The 22,014-nt window shown below is 37.9% G+C and overlaps 1 protein-coding gene across 3 annotated transcripts in view; it reads left to right on the plus strand.

The window, feature by feature from the left end:
* The first annotated feature begins 4,515 nt into the window (after positions 1-4,515).
* Positions 4,516-22,014, plus strand: part of chrm2 (cholinergic receptor muscarinic 2) — a 147,541-nt gene continuing 130,042 nt past the window's right edge. The window contains exons 1-2 of one of the 3 annotated variants that reach the window (XM_020714093.2): positions 4,516-4,689; positions 13,914-13,956. The gene's annotated coding sequence lies outside the window, so the exon portion shown is untranslated. The remainder of the gene's footprint in view (positions 4,690-13,913; positions 13,957-22,014) is intronic. The other 2 variants (XM_004083096.4, XR_002293045.2) reach the window with 2 other exon arrangements.

The following is a 22,014-nucleotide window of genomic DNA, read 5'->3' on the forward strand; positions in this document are numbered from 1 at the left end:
AAACATTCAAAAGCAGACCCTGGATTGAAAGCAATTAACCCCAGGCATTTAGATAGGATACTTCCATTTTTCCTTTCCATTTTTACACTTTAAAAATAATTTTAAGTGAAAGCATGAGCAAAAAATGTGAAAGTTGTGAGGGGCTTAACGGAAACTGTATGACTAAATACTCTGACCCTTTAGCTTTCCAGCACGTCGTGAACTAAATTCAGATACGACATGAACTTAAAAATGTTTTCAATATGTTCTTGTGACATTGTTTCTGATGACGGAGGACATATATTTAAAGAAAATTAAGCTTCAAATTGCATTTCTTATATTTCTTTATTCAAATCGTTGTGAATCAGGAGCAGACGAAAATGAACTGCTTTGAAAAGAGTGTATTTGCGAAATGGAAAATAAGCTGGGCGCGCAACAAGCTCTCTGCTCCAATCTTTCTGGAAAGAGGATGGGAAGGGGGGCGGGGTTGCTTTTCAGCCACAAGTCAGAGGTGAATTTCTGATGAACGTCTGCCCCTCTGTAGAAACTGTCTAGTTTTTTTTATTTTGGCACAAAATGACAAACATGTTTAAAAGGCCTCTGAGAAGCTTCATCCAGTGTGGGTCCTTGGGCTAGATTCTTTGCACTACTGCCTAACAATGTAGCCACAAGGGGGTCCTAGTCTGTGCCCCTTGTGCCGGTCCCCAGTTCGTATGACATACAGGGTTGTGTCAGAAAGGGCCTCCGGTATAAAAATCTTTGCCAAACCACTTGTGCAAATCAGTAAAGGTATATGCTGAAAGGTGAACAACAAATGTAATTTTACATTCTATTTAGGCCTGGTGCTTGGTGTTTGGGGTCCTTCATAAACCCCCCTTTTCCTGACACTTTCTGGATTAAGCTTGACTTTAACCTGCTTAAAATCTCCCTAAATTCTTTTTTTTAACAACTTTTCAGATATTGATTTTACAAGGGCTTTTTAAATAACGTTTTTGGTTCACCAACATATCGTATCTCAACATAAACCAGCCTTATCTTCTTTTAAAGGTTTACTTTTCGCACCAGAATGTCAGAGAAAGCCAAATTTAATCTGGCAAAAGAGAACCTAAAGTCAAAGTAGGATTTGTTTCTTTCCTATTTGGATTATAATTGATGTTTTTAATGAATCAAATGAACTAAGAAGTGTGGAAAAACTGGCTTGTCATTTACTAACAGGAAGGACGTGTCTCTGGGAATTCTGGGCATGTCTGAGTCGCTTGATACTGCTGAAGTTGTGAATTTGCCTCGCTAATGGTGAAGTCAAACAGAAAGATTAAAAGCTCAGCAAAACGCCAAGCATGGCTGACGGGTCACCAGCCTCCTTTGAAGCATATTTCCAAACAGCTGATGCACACAGAACGCTCCCTTCACTCGTATTGTGGTAAACCTTAGACAGGAGTGCAGGCGAAATCCGAAAGGACCGAGCAAAACACTTCAACCTGGAAGCGCCTGTGACACAAATAATGATGTTGTCTTTTGCTTGCTGATTCATGAGGATGGCTAATTAGCAAGGACATCAAATTGTTGTGACAGTTGTTTGGATCTCCCATCGTCTCTCTATTGATTTGAGCTTGTTGTGTTTCTCCTTCTGCTGCCTCCTTTCGCTCCAGCTTTGTCTTTTGTTCTGCTTCTCCTGAGAGGACTGTGGGAGCAGCGTGTCAGTGACTTGCCAAAGTTGATTAAGACAACCTTGCCCCTCTTGCAGCCCATAAACCTGACTGAACAACACAACATCTCTCACATTTCAGCTTAACCATCTCCAATAAACAGTCTTTTAATTCCCAATTGATTTTTTTTTTTTAACCTCCTTAAGACCTGACGTTTACATGAGTGAACATCACATTGTGGGTTGTATTAAAGCCTAAAAAATAAAGAATAAAAATGGCACATCAAACAGAAACTCAGGTCTTAAGAGGTTAAAGAAAAAAGTTACACATGACATTGAAACCGAAGCTTAAACTTTTTAAAATTTAAGAAAAGAAAAAACAGTTTGCTTGAAAGGTTTTTCTGAATGGATTTATAAGAATATTTCTCAGTCGTAAAGAAAAAAGACTTGCAAGCTCATGCCTAAAACAAAAAAAAAACTGCAGTAAGATTTACAAAGAGCAATCTGTTGATTTAAAAATCCCACTGAACTTGCACAGCATGTAGATTTCTGATTACATTTAAAAATGTCACTAAAGATTTGAATCCACGTTACAGAAATGGAATTCACGCATCTGCAATGCGGCTTTGTCATTCAAACTTCCATTAAAACCCCTTTTCATGTTTGTTTACACTCTAACTTACAAAAATAAAGAATACAGACAGTCACATTATTTGCTTGCCACTTAAATTTAAAATTTTTGACCAAGTGAGATGAGATTTGGACAAGTTAATTGAATTTACATAGCCATTTTAAATTTTACAATAAGGTAAGATTGTTTACCATTAAATTTTAGGGATTTACAAATGTGAAATGAAACTTTTTTTATCCCAAATTCTATACTTAAGTACCAATATTTACCAATATTGCATCTGTTCTTTGTTTTAATTTCATCTTGACAGCTGAGCTAAATCCTGCTGTGTTGGTGATTAACTTTTCAAAACTATAAATCTAAATTTGCAAGTTTTCTATCCAGTTTACTTTAATCAGAGGAGATACTGACGTAATTTCACAAAAGAAAAGTACATTAGTGCCGCATTTTACATATGCACATACGAAATGTATTTTGCATTTCCATGATAGTGCATTAGATGACTCTTTGTTCACTGTGTCTCCCTTAATTTGGCAAAAGCGGGTCCATTATAACTGCGATTTTCTGTAACTAATTGCGGTGCACTCAAGCTGGCCTTTGAGGCTCTGCTGTTCATCAGCATAACCCAGGTGTGCATGCATGCAGGGCTACATCCATCGGTTTTCAGTACAAACACTCAAACTCAAAGAACAGCATGTGCGCCCATACTGTGAGTCATGTGCTGCCGATGTATTGTGAGTAACTATAGCATGTGGTGGGTGTTTTTGACTGTCAATGTGTTTATTTATTTATTTGGTGATGTTGGAAGGTTTACAAGTCTCTGTATCACCTGCAGCATTTGTGTGCCCTATTAATGCCGAATGCTCACCAAGTTAAAACATGTCAAACCGTGTCTGACAACTGTCGGCAGATGAGAACAACGTCGGCTTCGTGTCCCTATTTCATATGCCTGCTTTATAATGCAACCTAGCTGCATCTCACCACACCAACGCCTCAGTTGCTACAGGAGCCACATTGTTAAATAATTCAACAGTGGCATGTTTCTAAAACCTAAACCACTGCCACTCAATACGGTTGAAATCTGTGCTGATTCAGGCTGACGTGTTGAGACAAGGGGCTATTTAGGGGCATGAGAAGATGGGGGTTCAGCTCCACTTCAAAGTGTTCAGTTTATAGTGTGAAATACATTTTTACAGCATCAAATTTGTCCAGTTTTCCAAATATTCCTTGTTTTTGAAACCTGTATTGATCCATTTGCAAAAGCATTTTATGTTCCATTATTTAGTTTTTTTTAATCTAAAATCTGTAAAATATGCAAAAACCATGTTATGTGAAGATTTAGCCTCTTCTTGAGAGGAACTTACTAAAAACAGCCTCTGCTCTTCTTCATCTTTCCATATCTGCACCTCCTCCCATGATATGCACTCTATCAAACGTTTTGTAAATGATCAAATTTTATACAATTTACTTTGGTTTTTCTGCCGTCTAACGCCCCCTCTGGAGTTAGATGTGCTGAATTTTTACAAAAATCAACACAAAGTAAAGTACTATTCCGGACTGCTTCTCCAGTAGATGTCAGTAAAACATCCTCCCTATAGTTTTCTTTTTGTGTTGACTAAGGGATGTGAGGAAAATGTCCAAACCTTCAACACCAGCAGCTAAAATTATATACTGTAAGTGAAGAGAAACTCTATTGATGAGGTAGGGAACCTGACTTAGTGCAGGTCAGTTAAATCAAGCTGCGTTCAGAGCAGAAAATGAACCAAAATATTGTTTTTGTGTGGTTTCTGTCAATTATTTTAAGTTTTTTCTTTAAAAAAGACACCACTTGATGCTAAAAATCATTAGAATTAAATAGTTCTCAAGCTTATTGCCGTGTTTAAGTGGATTTTATTTTAATTTTTGAAGATTTTAAATACATTCATTAGATTTCTTTGGTGCTAAAAGCAGAGTACAAATCTTTTGTTTTGTGGTTTGAAATAAGCTCGGACTCAGTCAGTACCAAAACAAGTTTAGACACTTAAAAATAGGACGACAAAGCTGCATATACAAGATTTCCTCTGCAATGAGACTGTTCTGGGTCTGTTTCTCTTGGTGTAGCCGTTAGTTGATCAAGTGTACGCCATTCAAAGATTTGCCTTCTGGCAGCTTTTTTTAATCTTTTTTTTAATATATGTGTTGTTGCAAATTATGGATTGAAAAGGGGCAAATAACTCATGATGGTAGAAAAGCCAGCTGACTTCTTGAAGCCTCTCACTGCTCCTCTGTCGCTATATCCGTCCTCCTCGCCCCCTTCCAACCCCCCTCCCCTTCCCCGCTCTCAGTCGGAGCGCTTCTCGTCTCCAAAGCTCGTCTGCGGTAGCATGTCCTCAGACGTGCAGCCGCGGTGCGATGAAGCGGACCAAAAGACGCCGCCAGCGCAGCGCAAGTACAGGTAAGCCCCTTCACCTGGATGCTTTATCCCTCCTCTCGTCTACATGATACGAGCAATTTGCTGCGCACACCTCTGCTCTATCAAGTATATTTGTTTAAATGGAAACCAAAGCTGTCAAATTAAGAGACTGAGGGCTTATTTTGAAGTGAAAGCAGTCAACGTTTAAAGATAATTTGACAATGTTAAGTGGAGTTGAACCTGTTAATTAGTGGACTCTCGCTATAATCGTAGGTGTACCTGTATTAATGATTCTCCCGTGCGTAAAAAGCCCCCATATGGACATTTGCGAGCGTAAAAGTGATTTTCGTGAACGAAAAACAGCTGGAAAAGCACACAAGTTGGCAGTATCCCCGTCTGTTCTGTGGGTACATTTGATCACGAAGACAATTAAATATTTATCGCTGGATCCTCATCCGATTGTGCCACAAGGCGCACACTAGTGGAAGCAAAGCCAGCCTCGCCGTCGTGCATTCTGAACGGAGCCGCTGCGCTCAACGCCGCGCGCTTTCTCATTCAAATCTTAGCACGCATTCATCCAAGACCTTTTGAATTCATGTAGTTTTACGCATTTTAAAGAAAAATGTTGGATAGAAATCTTTTTGTTCAGGGAGCATCTTTGAGTTTTGAATTAACATTTTCCAAAACTCATTTCTACTTGATCATGAGAAACAAGTAAATATTGATGCATTTTAGTTTACTGTTTCAATATTTACCATGGAAGAAGGCGCACATCCAGCTCCTAAACAGTTTTTCAATTCGATCTAATTTGCCCAACGGCGTTTTCCTCAGTGGTCGATCAGAAACATGCTGTTACTTTCGCCTCAACGCTCCTTCAGCATAGCACTAACGCACCGTTTTGCGTCGCAACTGTTCCAGGCATGCGTAAAAGCGCAACAGACCTAAGTCCAACTGCGGGTCCTATTCATTTTTTCTACACACACAAATGCGCACGCATGTACGCACACAAGCAGATCCTTCACATGATGCTTTGGGTGACGCAGGGAGGATATTGTGTGTGTGTGTGGGGGGGGGGGGTGTTTTGGAGGTAAAGCTGGATTCTTAATCAATCAGACCTTATCATTTCTTTCAGCTCAGCTCATTGCACTTTTTTAATCAATATGGTAATTTCCGTTACATCGCTTTAATGGTGTCTGTGTGAGGTGGTGGTGGTGGTGGTGGAGGTGGAGGAGCGCACTTCTGAAATTTTCCATCTTTTGGCTAGATGAATCAGAACAGCCCGATGTGTGACGGCTGGAGATTTACTCAAGTTTGTGAACGTTTCATTTACTTTTATATTAATTTGGGGAAAGTTGGGCTGCGTGGAAGTGGGTTCAAGTGTGATGGACAGACTAACTGCAGACAGGGGAGCAAACCATTTTGTGAATGAGTTTTCCAGTTTATCAGATTTCCCCCCTCTTTTTTCTTTTTGAGGACTTGTTAAAAAAAGTGTCACCAAGGGGGGAAGGTATAAAATCCTTCTTTCCCTGCAACAATGAGCGCTTGACCTTGATTAAGCCTGCAGAGTTGGCTCAATATTGGTGGTAGTAAACGCACAAAACCTGTATTTTAAGGTATATGGTTGTGCACTCTGTCAAAGTCTCTTAATTTATCCGTGCAAATAAAATATAGTCGATAAAAAATACAAATGCAGACTGGTCTTTTTATTATTTTTATGGGTTTGTTGTCTTTTTTCACATTAAACAGAAACTTTCTTTGAAAATCTCCAGATCAAAGTAAACATGGCTTTTTAAGGAGTTTAATTTAAAATAATGACAAACACAGATGCATTTTAAATATAAAAATACGATCAAAAGTCTTTAATATGGTTAAGGGTAAAGTTTAAACTTGGAATTCGCATTATTTTTAATGCACAAAATGAACGTTGTGCCTCAATTTTTACCCACATTTCTCCAAACTTCCAGTGAGTTCTCATTCCTCCTCCTCATTTTGCTGCTGTCGTGGCATTTGGCAAACATTTGCATCCATGCAAACGATCAAACCTTTGACTGACATTTCCCAGCTCATAAAATCATTCCTATCAGGATGTTGCAGCCCATTTTGCAAAAGGCTGCACCGCTGCTCTCTCCATCACAAGAAGTTTGAAGACTTGTTGCTGTCGCTCTCCTCTCGTCAAACTGTCTGACGCCCTGATGACGTTGATGGATGAGGTTTGCATCCTTGTTATTTATTTATCTTTTGTTTCACTTCTGCAGGGCAATCACTGCTGCACTAATATTTGATCAGAGATGCAGTAATGACAGATTATTACACATTATGTGGTGTCAGAGAGCATGTCTAATGGCATGCATTGATTTATTGAGCTTGGCTCTCAGTTGAGCAGAAATGCTGGTGTTGTTTGAAGAAGTGAATATTTTCTGCTGTTTCAAAGATTTCTTTAACATTCAGGGTAACGTGCTGCCCCCTATGGACACATTTGGGCACTATTGGAGTTTATTAAATGATAGCGTAGTCATAGTTTGTCCAAAGAAAATTATTTCTCACCTTTTTGTCACATTTAACAGCCAGAACATAAAGAAAAAAGCTTTTACCTTCCCTGGTTGAATATGTTTTTGCCTGCAGTGGTTGTCATTTTAATTTTTTTTAAGCAGAGGGGAAAGTAAAGTTTTTATTTTTTTTCATTCCGTCAGCACAGACGTCTCTGCTGTAGAGAGGCTGCACATTAGTCAATCTGTGTATCTGGCACACAGAGAAAGGAATGTCTAATTATCATGCATTCAAGCTCACTAGGCTTCTCTATTTGCACTGAGCTCCTGCTCTAATCGCTGCTTTTCTTGTCATTACACTCAATTTTTTTCTTTTTGCACAATTAATATGCTATTTTTGCTCCACACGGATGCGCCGGGATGTCTGTGAAGTATCGACTCTGTGCTGAAAGGTTTCACTGAGAAGAGGGAAAAACAATGGCTTGTGATGTGAAATTTTCGTGGGAGAGATGAAATAGGAGATGTTTTTAAGGGGCTTTTACATAACCGGGGGAAAATGGCTCACATGGGAAAGCATGGGATTCACATGTTGATCAAATTCTGGACTCGGTGTGGAATTTTCTTACTTTATCCAGTGTCCTCGGCTGGAAGGACAAACGGCCTCTTTCCTGAGCCCATATCAGATACGGAGTGATTGCAGAGCTTTATATTATGAAGTGCCACTAAACCCACAGCACCAAGTGGCATCGACTGGAAAGGATTGCAGGGACTGCGAATCCTCCTTAAGGTCCTTATCTGACAGACGCGGGGAGATAGATGAAAGAAAGAAAAGCAATAATTGCATTCGTAACAAAAGACTTAGAATGAGTGGAGCTGGAACGACTTACAGCCATGAGTACGTGTATTTCATCAACACCCAAATGATTCCCCGTGACACTGTAATTGCTCATAAAATCTGCTTTATGAAACCAATTCTCCAGGTCCTGCTGACTGCCGTCCGAGTGGACTCGTATTTCATTTGACTGAGAATATGGATGACAAAACTCGATGGGTGCAGCTTTAAGACTTCCACATCTGAGACGCTCAATTGTTTTCTGATGGCGCTCAGTGTTGAAGTATAATTCGCCGCTGCTCAATTAAGCGGCAGGTTAAGCACACCGAAAGAAGACTTGTTGTCATTTTCCCAGCAAGGGCAGAAGTGTAATGAAAGTGATTCGAGTGGTTCAGGTCATGCCCCCCCCCCCCCCCCCCCCCCCCCCAACTCCCCACACACACACACTCCAATACAAACCTGGATTAATAAAAAATGTCTGTCCACCAGCAACAACAAACATAGTCACCGCATTTAAAGGGTGGTGAGGGGGAATATGTAATCATTTTTCTCCATTTTAAAAATGTATTTGTGTGTCTGAAGTGACAATTGACTAAAAGACTTTAAAACTATTTTTTTCCTGAGAATGCATACCTGAGTCTTTGCTTCATATTCACAGGAAACTGTTACATCCAACTCTAATCCAAGCAGAGGTTTGCAACCTCAATAGTTAAAGAGCCGTTCAGGTCGATTTCCACAACCCAATAGGAACCTTTGTGGTTCACAAAGTCTTATTTCATTTTTTGAAAAAATAAAACACAAGTTTGTATTTGTTATTGTTAATATTAAGATACATAAAAAAGAAAAACGTTTTAACATAAAAAAAAACAATCGTAAATAGAACATAGCCCTTTTTTCAAAATGTACAATAACTTTTGACGGACGTTCACATGACTTCTTTTCAAAATAACCAAATAAAAGACCTCTTGTGTCACAAGACTAGACCTACTAGTAGGTAGTGTAGTTGATCTTCACATTTATAAAAAATATATATATACATATTTTACCCTTTGTGGGGACATCTCAGCCAGAAATTTGTCAATTGAACAAATACAAATTAAAACAGAGCTAAATAGGTGATCTATACTGTATTTTGCACCAAAAATCCTTTCATTTGTAAAACAAAAATAGGAAATCTGCCTTATAATCCGGTGTGCCTTATTATTTGCCCTTATTGAATTTAGATGTTTTTTTCTCTTTCTTGAGTTTATCAGGAAAACAATATCATTTTCTAGTTAATGTTTCATTGTAACAGAAAATTAAATTTCTTGACTTCATTTTAGACAAAATGCTATTTTAAATTAATAAAAATATATCATAACTGGATTAAAATGTCACAGTTCTTTAATATTCAATGTCTGTTTTGATAAATGTATTGTATTATGGTTAAAAGTTGGTGGACCAATGCCTCAAATGGAAATTAAAAACCTAAATAAAGTACAAATCCTAAGATGTTGTCTTTTAAGATTATTTGTTTAAAATAAATCTTTTATTTTTAGTCATTTATTTTTAATCCTATTCGATAGTAACAACTTTTTATTCTGCATTCATGTAACCAAAGCTTAGAAATAACTGTTTAGGAGGATTACAAGCCTTCCCTTTTAATTAAAACATTTCCCTATGGTGACGCTGGGTTTTATTTAATTAAGATTTAATCAAATTTAGACCTTAAATAACAAAAATTGAGGCTTTTTTTAGACGTGCAAAACACAGCAAAAAGTCTTGCTTTTTATTATTCATAACGCAGAGCTCAATTTTCTTTTTAATCAAAGTGGATGCAGATTGTCCTTGGCATGGCAACTTCCCATTATTGCAGTCTTCTCACTGCAGCATTGTTTGTCTGCATCAAAGCAGGAGAATTTCAACAGAAGCACAGACAGTTGTGTCCTGAAGACCTCTAGAGATGCTTTTGAATGAGCCGTGCCCTCCAAAAGTCTCAGGTGTTACTCAGTTTTTTTTCCCGCTCGTCTAGCTGTTGGGCTGTCATTCCCTATTATTAATCGCAGTAAATCTCAAATCCAAATGTTTACAGATGATTACTTTATTCTCCGACTGGATTGATGTTTGAAAGTCAGCAGGCTGCATCCGTCCAAAAAGTCTTAAATAATTTTGGTTTCAAAAACAGAAATGAACAGTCACAAAGTCTTGTAACTGACGCAAACATGACCAAGCACTTTAACATGGAACTGGTGCTATTTGTGTGGGTGTTTCTTCTTCTTCTTTTTTTTTGAAGTAGCCCTGTGTGACTTTTCCTTGTTGTTGACCAGGAGCACTAACAAGCAATTAGCCCACAGGGACTAAGCTTGGTGTTGGAGGGGGTGAAAGCTGAACATGTGAAGTCTATAGGTTACCCTTTGTATAGTTTTCCCGGAAGATTTTAGTTGTTGTGGTTAGTAAAAGTCCCTGTAGACACAAAAGGCAACTTCAATTTAGACCAGCAAATGAGGCAGAAAGGGACAGGAAATGAGCCGAATACAGTTCAGTGACTTTTATTTATTGCAGATTGAAGAAGTTTTGATGCATTACCCCAGCAATAATCACTTTAATTATAAGTGTAAGTCAATAAGGGACAAATAGATATTTGGTTTCCTCTGAGTATTGCTGCTGTAATTATTGACGTGATACTGATAAACAGCACCAAGTACTAAATAAAGACAGAACCAAAGTCTGTAAAAAAAGCCCCCTTTTTTTACAATTGTGAACCTTTATAATTTCTGCTTCCGGTCGATGATGTCAGGTGCCATCTTACCTGCAAGCAGGTTCTTCTCACTGAAACATGGTTTTCTTGAATCATTTAGTAGCCATTGATTAATCCTACCCTAGCCTTCATTCGCAAAAACACAGATCAGCAGTGAAGATTTGTTAACTTATAGAACCCGGTTTGAATGATTCGTTGGTGTATTTGACAGTGTTGTGACTGAGTAGGGCAAAATTCATTAAGGACATTTCCCCAATGAATGACTGCAACGATACAGATTCCTCCAGATCAAATCAGAGAACAATAAATCCAATAGTAGACCAATTCTTTCCAAATGTTAGCTGTTAGAATCTTTTGTCCCTTTCTTCCCTCCGTCCTAGATCTGTTATAACAATCCCTCACATAAAATGATTCATTTTTAACCATTTTTAGTAGTGAGAAGATGAAGCCATCACAATAAAGACAGCATACGCTGAATGATGCTTTTTGAACCCATGAACGGTGTTTCTAGAGTTCAGAATTAGCCTGAGGGCTTTACTTCTTTATCATCGGCTTGCTTTGCACACAAGATGTAAAGTCTGAACGGCAATTATTAATTGTGCTACATAATACAGGAAACATTCATGTCTTTGAGTGCACAACAGAGGATGTCTCAATGTGTTTTGGAGACAATGTAATCGGTACCATCTGGTAACAAAATGGTCTCGCTGTAATTTTTAAAAATGAGCTTCAAGGCAACCAATTCACTTCTATTATCTCACATTTGCTAATAAAAAGAACACAAAGCAAGGTTTACTGTCAGTAAAATTCACAGTAAAATATTTAGTGTCCTTATGGGAACATAAACCAGTTGATTATTTGCCCTCCACTCTAGCCAAAGAAGTTAAGAAAAATTAGAACTTGATTCAATTTTTATTTTAAAATAACATTTCTTGAGAGGCGACTCTAACTTTTCCAAAACTGTGCAAAACGGTTACTCTCTTCACTTGTCAAGAAGAGTAAAAAATCAAAATGTGTGGAATCAAAGCTGAATTAGAGCTGCCTCCGAGACAGATGGCTCTACAAAAAATTCAGTGCTGTGTACAATACAAACTCGACAGATTAACGCGGGCCGTGACCCTGGAAGTCTGGGATAAAATCAAAAGTAAACATTATTTTCTCAGTGGGACACTGGAGTATGAGCAGAGGCAAAGTGGTGGTTGCTCCACGGATCCCTGCTAGGGGTCAGTGTTATTAAGTCCTGTGACAATCATTATCGGTCATTCTTATTGCATTTTCTGTTTTTACTTGTTTTACTCTTGAGCTTTTTGCAAGTGCAGAGTTCATCCAGTGTTTCTTTTAGAGCCCTGAAGTTCCCTTTTATGGGGTCAGCCAGTTAGATTTATGGACTCTGTCAACACTGTCGGTTTAAAAGTAAACTCAAGACAATCCTCAGAAATCTGTGGTAAATACCACTGTCTTCTTTGATTGCATGTTTTACATGCTATGGCTTCAGAAATACTTTTTCATTTTTTTGTAAGGGGGGGGGGGGGTTCTTGGGGAGAAAAGGGAAAATTCAGGATGTTTCCGAAAAGAAAACATTACTTCCAGATGCAACTAGTGTGTTTTTTAAAACAAAACATTTTCTCAAATTTTTTTGTTTTTTATTATTCTGATAGAGCAGAGATTATTGGAATATATGTTCTTGATAAATTTATTCCAGATGAAATTCTCGATTTTCTTTCTTCTGATTTTAAATGATGCCAAACAGTTTTGGGCATAGCAGACACAATTACTGGGTTTTTACATGTGGTACTACTTCTAGATACACATTAAAGCACAGAACGTAGGGAAGTCCACTTTCAATGTGAAGCCAATGTACAGACACCATCAGAGGTCCTGCGGTGACTTCCGAGCATCAAATGTGGTGTGATTTTCACGCGTAAGCCCATTTTCTTCAGAGCAGAAAAATTAATTTCAAATACTTGAACCAATACTTCAACCAATCAGGAACTTGACTTTTGCCTGTGACATGTGGATGGTGTAATTAATGGATGAAGTCCACAACCAAGTCAGAGGAGAAGCTAATCATTGTCAGTTGCTCTCCTCCTGAACTTTATGATACTTTATAATTTTCTTTTTGTTTTTATCAGCCCTCCTTAGACTAACAATGACAGTAGGTTGTAATTCTCTCCATTGCTGCCATCAATACATGATCGCTGCACTTTATATTTTAGCGGGGAAACCGTGACTACGAACACCAATGCCTTCTGGGTAATGTACCGCTAGTTATTTTTCAATTGAGTTGCATTGTAGTAATATTATCAGATAACTAACATAATAGTTCTGCCTTTCCTTTTTTTGTTATCGTTTGTGTTGGTTGGTTTCCGATCCGGTAAGAATTTAATGTCCCGTGATAAATGGCGGACGATTCCCATCTCATGGGAATCCCAAAATGTCTGCCTCTACTCAGCAGCGAATTTGACATTTAATGCAGAAGTGGAGGACGCCGATTTGCGTGAATCGCTTTTGCACTATATGCGTCATTGATTGGTCTTTTATTGCAAAAGGAATGTTCTTATTTTTTGTTGTTTTGGCAAGGCAGAGACGACCAGGGCACTTGTTCTTGCAGTTTTTGTTCCAGATTTCTTTTCAGGTTTCCAAGGCACCATTGACAGCTTTTGGTTTCTTGGGCAAAGCGGTGAACATTACCGATGTATTTTGACAGTAATGTAATATTGTTTTTTAGATGTTCATACAAATGGGTAATTTTCTGATGTTTTAAGATGGAAAAAGTGCAAAATTTTCCATTTTTTTGGTTTTTTAAGCAAAGCAGAGAGGATTACCAAAATGCTTTCCTGCAGAATTATTACCTGATCATTTATTTAAGGCCTTTAAAAAAGTTGTGTTTTTTGTTTCTTTAACAAAGCATTGAAACTGACCAATTTTTACAACCATGTATTATTTCTAAGGTTTTCACAGAAAACAGGGTCGTGATATGTCACCAGGAGATAAACATAAGTTGGTGAGGGAAAAAAAGCTTAGCCTGAGATTCATAAACTTGCTAAGTGCAGTGTGAGCGGTCATCTGAGACCTGGATGTCTCACTTCCCTTCAGGCCTCACTCTGAGAAGTCGGTGGACATTGTACTTTATCCAAGACTGTGCAAATAGACCTGGTTTCGTTTGATATTCTCAAAGACGATCCCTGAAGGTCTGTGTAATTCTTTCCAGGTGAATGATTTGACATTTGGAGGGAACGCGAGCGAGAAGGAAAGTGAGTGCTTTTCAGATTGTCTGAGCTTGTGCATGCCTGTGTGCCATGGAACTCGTGAGGTTTTCTTCTTTGCATTCTGCAGTTGCCTTTCGCACTAGTTCAGTCCACTTTCTTTCTTTTTTTTTTTTTTTTTAAACACTTCTCTTGGCCTTGGCCTCCCGTTGAGCTGCCTCACAGTGTCACACCAAGAAGCCCTTCTGAAATGCGGTTATTTGACTTGACAGGAACAGGACTGCTGACAGAGTCCAGAGACTACGCAGTGTCAGTGGAACACAAACAGGCTGAGGAATAGATTCACTGTAAGGCACCTGACGCCCCTGTGTTCACACTCTCTGATGGCCCTCTTTGACAGCCCTCTCACAAACAAAAAAGGAACAGAGAAAAAGCATGTACGATCAGATAAAAAGTAAAAAGCCTAAAGACAAGAAAAGACAATTTAAAGTTCTAAGTCTGTATTGTGTGGACTGCAGGTTATGTTTTCAAATGTATCAAATCAAACTTTATTAATAAAGCCCATTTTTTTCTAAAGAAAAAAAAGTGCTTTACATAATAAAAACATCTTTCAAAACAGCAAAATGTCCCTGTTCATGATGTCTCTTAAGGTGGCTGTACGAGCCACGGGGGAATTCCAAGACACACCTGTGCTCCCCTTAAAGATGCAGTCACTCTACTCTACGACCCTCCACAGGCCTAGCCCTGCAGCACAACACAACACACAACACAGGTGGATATGACTAAGACTTTACCAAAAAGAGTTAAGACAAGTACACATAAGTAAAGCCAGAAATGCATATAGTATGTGAACAATGGAGACTAAATGTTGAATTTCTGGCAAATGAACATTGTCTCTGTTGTGCTACTGAACCTTTCCCTTTATCATTTTCTATCCTTGATTTATAAAGTTTTAGTCAGATATAATTATAATGATTCTTCGCATTATTTTTTTTCGTGGATCACAAACACACTAAGAAGTAAACCTTAGCCGAAAATCCTCAGTCCTGTTCCAGATTTACTTTATTTGTCGCTAAATGAAAATATTTTTAGACATCTGGAAAAAATAATACAAGTTTTACTTATTTTTCTCCAACCTGTCACAAATATTGAAAACAATTTTTGTACCTTACTCTCAAATCATCTTGTTTAATAACTGTCACAGATTGGATTTCTGCCATAATTAAGCAGAAAATTATTTTTAAGTTCAGTGTTGTGGAGCATTCACAAAACAGTAAGCTAGATATTTTAGTCACAAAATCAGTTTTTAGGATTTGCAGCCTCTAAAGAAAATGTCCACTTTCTTTCACATTGACAGTTGTCAAAGTCAATTTAGGGAGGATTTGGGAGGGGTTTGAGGGGTTTTGTTGAGAGCGTCAAAAAAAGCTTTTTTAACCCATTAACCCATTTGATGCAAATATGCATCAAACCAATTTGGCTCCAAAAATAAATTCTAATTTTAAATTAAAATTTTATTTGTCACATACACATACATATAAATACAGAATATGATATGTAGTGAATTTTATTGTACGACTGTATGAAATATGGTGAAAGATAAAAACGACTGATTGAGATAATCAATATTAATATGACAATAAAGCCTACCATAGTATCAGGTCATACAAGTGTAAAATTACTTTACTTTAGCATCAGCATGAAAGAAAAAAAAACACTTTTTTTTCATGCCTGTAAAATAAATTCAGACATCAAGCGGTTAAAAGTTCTTTTCAATGTCAAAAGTCATCAGTTTTCTATATTTTGATAAATTTTGTTTTACTTCAACCAGTTTACTTAATCTGACACTAAAGACTGATTTAATGAAATATTTTGCGCATTAATGCGGTAAAGAGGAGCAACCAACACACCGCCTCAACTTGATGTGGTTTGCCACCGCATGCTCACTCATCACTTTGCAACTCCTCTGCGAACATCACTTCAGAGTGTTTCTTTCAGAGTTTCTAACGAATGATCTAACAGCTTTAAGTGGCAGCAGTGCTAAGCAGGTACGGCTTTTCGATCAGTGGAAGAGTGCAGGAGACAAGGTCATCCTGGTTCTCTCAGCTTTGCACCGTTTTCTAATCCAATCAATACTTCCAAGCGTGGTTAAAGCAGAGCGCTCATTTCTGAGGGATGCTTCGAGCAAAAACGAATGCTTTTTAAGCTTCAGTTGGTTAAGCATGAGAGTTAAAAAAAAAAAAAAAAAAACTGACAGTCTCTAAAATAGGTGAAAATTTAGACGGCGTAATTTAGACTTCGCCCAGCAGAAAAGTGATTTGGGAAAGCTTTCAAAGACACGGAAGACAATCGTAAAGGTCACAGTATATCGTTAGAAGTGCTAATAAACACTTTGATTCTTAGACTGGTTTATATTTGGTGGGAAATCCCCTAAATGTATCTATCAAATGAAAAAGAAAATCTCCTGGTTTGTGCTAGTTAGAAATATAATAAACTAGCCCATCACATGACAGATCCCCCACCATGATGACCATGTTCAACAATGCAACAGTCTGCACGATGTCCATTTCTGCATTGATTCATCTATCACTGTGGGACAACTGGGATCTTGATTCACCTGTGAACATATTGGGCGGCCATGGTGAGCAGTCGAATTCTGATTGGAAGATCGCAGGTTTGGTTCCCGCCCCACCCATCCATATGTTGAAGTGTCCTTGGGAAAGACGCTGAACCCCACATTGCTGATGGTGGTTATGGGTTGGCTTGAGTTTGGCAGCGGAGCTGCCATTTGAGTGTGACTGTGTGTGTGTGTGTGTGTGTGCATGGATGAATAGGACTTTGACTGTAAAGCGCTTTGGACCTTCCAATAAAGCAGCAAAGAGCTACATAAGTATACGTCATTAATCTTTTTACCATAATAAATTGTCATTATTTCATTTCAATTCATTTATTTATTTGTTCCTTTCATGAAAATTATTGATTGTCCAGTATGTTTACATGTTTGTTGTACAATATTGAAAATTATCATGATTATCAAATTAGATTGCTGTACATGTGACCTGCATCCCTGAATTTGTGCTTGTTGATGACGTTGCTTCAATATTGGCGGGGCAGCATGGGCGTAGCTCCTCTTGTGTAACCGCCTACAGATTGTCTTTGAGCGATTGTGTCAGATGCTATGAGACATCAATTCCAAAGCTATGTCGATTGAACCAAATGATTTTGGTGTAGCGACACGTGGACTTCCCAATCTTGGTCCGTTAGTTCCTTTATTCTGCACTTCTTACAAGTTAGAAATGGTGCTTAAGTGACACTACAATCGTGCTATGACTTCGCTTTGACTTAACCTGGCAAGCAACAATGTCTTGGTCACCTTAAGACAGACGTAGCATGACATTTTGACTAATGGACCTAATTTAGCAAGATGCCTGTCTAAACCTTTGTATTGGCCTTTTATACAACATGCTAACTAGACTTGACTTTTCTGGATATCTGTTGTTTAAGAACTTGTGGAACCCTTTTTAAGAAATCAACAGCCAGGTGTGCCTGTTGTTATGTCATAAGCAGGTTCTGAGTGCATTAACCTCTTCCAACAAATACATGTCTTTATAAATAAATGATAGCATACATGCAACCATGAAAGCAACATCATGTTGCATTCACCATTATCATATCCATAAGGATAAAAAATTCTTGTTAAAGAAAGTTGATGGTGCGGATTTAATTGAACATCTTAAAAAGTAGTTTTTTTCCATGGCTTCTACAAGACAGAGCTTTCAGATCCTGAAAAAGATTTCACTACGATTAGTTCATTTATGGTGGCTCAAAAGGTCAAGCCAGTTCGTTGAAAGCCCAATGTCATGACTGCCTTCATTTTCTGACAGAATGCTGTGCAAGTCCTAGTTAGAGATAATACACTGTGGTCAGTTTGAAGTAGATACATACGATTAAAATTAGGCCAAAAAAAGTCACTACAGCAGCACATTGGGTCTCTAATTTTGGGCTTAAAAATCTTAGAAGCAATAAAAGTCAGATGCCTATTCTTCAAGTTTATAAGTTTATCACTCTATTGTTTTAATACTGTACTACCATATAGAGATGAAGCTCAAAACTTGACGGTTAGCTCCTCCCACATGTGACAGGAGGTTATGAACACATTTTTAGCCAAACATTGAGCATCAGTTTTGATGTGTGAAGTACGTTTGGCGAGATCCCAGCATTATACCGGGCTTGGTCCTGGTCATTAGTCTCAGCTTTGTTTAACAAAGAAAACATGTATTTGTTTTCTAAATGAGGGCTTCCATGCAAGCATAAGGCCATGTCAACAAGGAACTTTTTTAACGTGTTTAACATATATACAAAACTTTGTTGTCAAATAGAGTTTCTCGGTTGTTTGCTTGTCAAGCTGTATTTTTCTGACGCATCGGCAGTGTTGGTCTTTGATTTCAAGGACGTGGTAGTTATGGAGACTTTTTCCTGTCTCAGTTACCTGACATGGACATTTTAAATTGCAGTGGTAAAACATCTCTTTTTGCAACATTGCCATTGACGGTGTGGGTACCGGATGTTCTCGGGTTGCCGGATGTTCTCGGGGTCCTTCAGGGTCCTTCAACCAATGATGACGTCACACTATTTGATTGGCTGTAAGTTGCGACGACCAATGAGTTAACGTCGCTAAGTTTTTTTAAAAACTTTATTGACAATTGCTGTATCATACATTAACAATGACATTCACGTTAACAACGAACAATAACAATGTAATGAATATTGCTTCGAAAATCAGTCACCATTGCCAAACATAACATATTAATATAGAAAATAAAAAATAGAGGGGAAACAAAGAAACAATGAACATAACACACAAATAAATAAAAACATAAGTAAAATAAAATAAAGGAACATAGAAAAAATCTAAATAGTTTAATACTAGTTAAGTTAGGGGTACTCGTGAAGTTTGTATTTCTGAACAAAACTAAGCAATTTCAAGCCATTCTTCTTTTTCATATAATGAAGTGATTGAAAGTAAAAACAGAGCTCTTTATTAAATGTTATAAAAGTGGTTTGGTCTTCAAAACTTGACCTCACCAAGATGGCGGTGCTCTCCTCCCATGAGGAACCACGTGATGTCCCCTCTAGTGATATAACTCATTGGAAGGACCCCGAAGGACCCCGAGAACATCCGGCAACCCGAGAACATCCGGTACCCACAACGGCTTTCAAGAAATAATAGGTTGTTATAATAACAGTCATTTATATGGGAGAGAAGTTGAGCTCTTTTATTGACTATGTTTATACGCACATCAATATTCCAAATTTAACCCAAATAAGCTCATGTCCAAAAATAAGACTGCCAGAAAAAACATGCCTGTTTGATCAGCTTTGCAGGCATAAGGTAGTATTCGGAGAAAAAAACTATAAGACATGTGCAACATGATCATTGTGTTTGTTGTACTTTTGCACACAAACCCCTTGCTTGTTCTGGAGAAGGAACAACTTTAGTTATAACTTGAGGGGAAAAAATGAATTAGATAAATTTGCGAAAGTTTCCACCTCGGGGAAAAAAAAAAAAAAGATTTAAACTTTGTTTACAAAACAACTTCAAGGCATAAAATCCTTCAAAACAGCACCCCAAACAAAAAAAAGGTGCTTGAATCAGTAACAGTTACATATCAAATGCGAGTAAAAATACATAAAATTGTGCATTCACCATCCAACGGTAATATAGGCAAAAAAAACATAAATGAAGAAAAAAAATACATATGATACAAAAAGGAGGGGGGCAGACCAAGACATTAGTCCTCTATAAGTGTTTTAAAATATTCATAAACATCAAGTTTTTGATATTAATTAGTTTCAAACTAAAGAGGTAAATGTCCACTAAAATCTGGAAAATTGGGTTTTGTGCTGCTGAGAATAAGGAGGTTATGGATGGTGGGGTGGGGCGGCCGTGGTGCAGCGGTAGAGCGGTCGACCCATGATCGTAATATTGCAGGTTCAATTCCCGCCTTGCACGCCCATGAGTCAAAGTGTCCTTGGGCAAGACACTGAACCCCACCTTGCCTCTGGTGGTAGGCAGGCGCCTGTGTTTGGCAGCGGAGCCACCACCAGTGTGTGAATGTGTGAGTGAATGTGTGTGTGACTGGGTGAATGGGTCTGTGACTGTAAAGCGCTTTGTCCTTGAAGGAAGAAAGGCGCTATATAAGTATACGCCATTTACCATTTACCATGGATAGTAAAATAAATTTTTTGTGGGGTAGAAATGATTTGGTTGATAACCATTTTTATAGGTCTTCCTAGAAAGTTTTAAAATAAAGACAATAAAAGAAAAGCAATCAATCATTTCAATATTGCAATCACAGAAATCAGATTTGTAATCGTCCAGATTGAATCTTTGTCTTAGTAATTCTTTGGATAGAAGAATTATGAAATGAACTTCTTTTACCAAAAGGGATTTTGGGACCTCTGCATCAGAAAACAGCTGAATAATAGAGTTTTTTTATAAAGTCAGGTTGAGAAAACAGAAAGCCCACTGCATGCCAATAGATAAATACATGCACGAAAAGTTCCCCCCTTAATAAAAAAACCCACTAAAAACATAGTGTTTTTGTGTGGTTCCAGACTTTTAAAAACACACATGCACATTTGTTCATTGAGTAATCCATTGTGGATTGTCAGTGCAAAAAAACCCCAAAGAAACAAAAATAAAAGGGTATGAATTTTTGACGTGACAACATCTGAGACATAAATGCTGGATTAAAAGGAAAAGTAATAATCTGTTTCAATTTATTATGACATCAATGGATTCTGTTAACCCTTTACCACCAGATACGACACATGTGGTGCCTAAGTAAAACACGCTCACTGACCGACGGTATATCTTCAACCATTTACGCGATCAATGTGAATCAGCTCGTTCTGATGTTGAGAAAAAGCAGCTTGACTTTGCTTTGCACTGATAGGCAACTCTTTACTCATGTAAAGCAGTGTTTTTCAACCAGTGTGCCGGGGTACACTAGTGTGCCGTGGGAAATTGCCCTCATTAACTGATCTTGAAACATTTTCCATCTCCAGGATATCAGCTCTGTGTTCATCCAAACAGGCTCTGATAAAACACTGAGTAGTTAGGAATATGAAAGATCGTAAAATAATATTTTCTTTGTGTTTATTTGATTCTATTAAAGACATTTTGATAAGAATGACGGTACTGCGATTTAACCGCGGCTACAGCTGTATTCGGAAAAGTCCCGCCCCTTTAACTGTCTCCACCAATCATTCTTGGAGGCTCAATCATACGTCATCAGTCTGACCAATCAGAAGTGGTTAAAGTCTTCACTTCCTTGTTCCGATTTAGATCATAAAGTCTTTCAGTTCCAACAAAAATACCAGCTTAAGCTCGTCTTCAGCGGTGTAGCTTTCCACAGAATCTGGTGTCAGACCGTGGAACAAGTGAACAAAACAATGAAGCCCAGAGATGCTAGTCTTTCTGCGTTTGGCGGCTGTTTGCACCACATCTCCCATGATGCATTGGGTTAAAGTGACAGCGTCTCAGCGCACAATGGGTCGTCCTTGTTAAACGTCTTGAAACCGCAACAAACACACATCAAACAGTTTTTAAATCTTTTAACTTAACTTTTATTACAACTTTTATAAAAAAAACAGCTGCAACTTCAAGCTTTTTCTGCCACAATTATCACAAAAATGCACGTGAGATTGCTTTGGGGCTGTAGATCAATACAGACTATGAGTTTCTCCTTTTTTTTTAATTTTTGGATGCTGGTGTGCTGCGGGATTTTTGTCAAGGTTAAAGTGTGCCATGGCTCAAAAAAAGGTTGAAAAACACTGATGTTAAGTGTAATAGAAGGCGCTTTTCTCCACTTCTGAATCCCTTGGTAGTCATTAATTGAGTAAACAGTTGAATTGTTACTGCATTTGAAAAAAAGTCAACACTGGAGCTAAAGCTAAAGATATAAAGGGTTAAAATCTTAAAACAAGAATTCAAGTTGCTTACAGTTCCTACATGAAAATTTTAATATTACAGTTATCAAAATGAATCAATTTCTCAAAATACTGCCTTTGCAATCATAACTGTCAATTGTTAAGCATGCAGGT

This window comes from Oryzias latipes, chromosome 23 (assembly GCF_002234675.1).
Source record: "Oryzias latipes chromosome 23, ASM223467v1".
NCBI classification, from domain to species: Eukaryota; Metazoa; Chordata; class Actinopteri; order Beloniformes; family Adrianichthyidae; genus Oryzias; species Oryzias latipes.